The sequence below is a fragment of the Eubalaena glacialis genome, chromosome 4, assembly GCF_028564815.1.
Source record: "Eubalaena glacialis isolate mEubGla1 chromosome 4, mEubGla1.1.hap2.+ XY, whole genome shotgun sequence".
NCBI lineage: Eukaryota > Metazoa > Chordata > Mammalia > Artiodactyla > Balaenidae > Eubalaena > Eubalaena glacialis.
The window spans coordinates 128,457,138-128,459,335 of record NC_083719.1 but is presented as its reverse complement, the minus strand read 5'-3'; positions in this window follow the sequence as shown (position 1 = coordinate 128,459,335).

Genomic DNA, 2,198 nt, shown 5'->3' with positions numbered 1-2,198 from the left:
AGAACAGAAGCAATTATTGAAGACCACCACTTCATCAAATGTGTCTGCACTGAGAGCATCATTCTTAGTGGCTAACCACATTGCTAAAGCTAAGAAGCCCTTTACTGTTGGTGAAGAGTTGATCCTGCCTTCTGCTAAGGACATTTGTCATGAAATTTTAGGAGAGGCTGCAGTTCAAAAGGTGGCACGTGTTCCTCTTTCGGCTAGCACCATAACTAGACGATGAAATAGCAGAGGATACTGAGGCACAATTGTTAGAGAGGATTAATGAGTCACCATGGTATGCAATCCAGGTTGATGAGTCTACTGATGTTGACAACAAGAGAACAATGCTTGTTTTTGTGCGATATATTTTTCAGGAGGATGTTCATGAGGATATGTTATGTGTACTTTTGTTGCCAATCAACACCGCAGCTGCAGAATTATTCGAGTCTTTGAATGATTACGTCAGGAAAACTGAATTGGTCATTTTGTGTCGGTACATGCACGGATGCAGCAGCTGCCATGACTGTATGGCTTTCTGGTTTCACTACTCGGGTCAAAGAGGTCGCTTCTGAATGTGAGTCTATGCACTGTGTCATCCATAGAGAAGTGCTGGCTAGCCAAAAAATGTCACCTGAACTTAACAATGTTTTGCAGGATGTAATTAAAATTATCAGTCACATTAAAGTACGTGCCCTTAACTCACATCTGTTTGCGCAGCTCTGTGAGGAGGTGGTCGCAGAGCACACACACACACGTCTTCTCTTATACACAGAAGTGAGATAGCTTCTAAAGGTAGATCTCTGCCCAGAGTTTTTGAGTTACAAGAGCTGCTCCAGAGATTTCTTTTAGAAAAAGTCACCACTGGCAGCACATTTCAGTGACACAGAATGGGTCACAAAACTTCCTTACTGGTGTGACATATTCAACCTGCTCAACGAACTCAATCTGTCACTTCAGGGGAGAACAACAGCTGTGTTGAAGTCGGCAGATAAAGTGGCTGCATTCAAAGCCAAACTGGAATTAGGGGGGGCGACAAGTGAACATTGGGATTTTTGACATGTTTCAAACATTAGCAGAGATTTTGAAAGAGACTGAGCCAGGGCCTTCTTTCTCCCAGCTGGTGCATGATCACCTATCTCAGCTTTCAAAGGAGTTTAAGCATAACTTCCCAACCACAAAAGACCCCCGAAATGAGAAGGAATGGATCTGCGACCCATTTGTGAATAAGCCAGGTGAATCAACTTTGTCCGTGCTACAAGAAGATCAACTGCTTGAGATCGCAAATGACGGTGGCCTTAAAAGCATGTTTGAGACAACTTCAAATCTCCATACGTTCTGGATTAAAGTCAAGGCGGAATATCCTGAGATTGCCACAAAAGCACTGTAAAGCCTGCTTCCATTTCCAGCATCCTGTCTTTGTGAAGCAGAGTTTTCTGCAGTGACAGCAACCGTAAACGAGATCATGGAGTAGACTGCACATAAGCAACACACTTCGGGTGCTGCTGTCTCCCATCACCCCCAGATGGCACCATCTAGTTGCAGGAAAACAAGCTCAGGGCTCCCACTGGTTCTGCATTATGGTGAGTTGTATAATTATTTCGTTATATATTACAATGTAATAATAACAGAAATAAAGTGCACACTAAATGTAATGCGCTTGAATCATCCCGAAACTGTCCCCCCCGCCGACCTGGGCGTGGAAAAATTGTCTTCCACGAAACCAGTCCCTGGTGCCAAAAAAGTTGGGGACTGCTGGTCTAAATTACACCCATTCTACATGCCCACCTCCTCTGGGTATTGTTCCCTGATCCACACAGCAGAATCGCCACCTTATTTTTCCCTTCTCAATTCAACCCTATTTTTAAAAAAAAAGGAGGAGGTAGATTTATTTTTTTCCTTTAATTTATTTATTTAAAAAATTTTTTAGTTTATTGAGGTAACATTGATTTATAACATTATATAAATTTCATGTGTAGGACATTATATTTCGACTTCTCACCACCAAAAGTTTAGTTTCCATCAACCACCTGTCGACTTAAAAAATATTCACAACCTGAAAGTTGAGAGTTATGTTTTATCCAGTGGGAATTTTTAGGACTACAAGCCCAGGAGGCAGCACCTCAAGTAACCCTGAGAGAACTGCTTCAAGGAGGTGACGGGGGAACCAGGTTATATAGAAGTTTTGCAACAAAGGGCAGGTAGTTGGGAACATC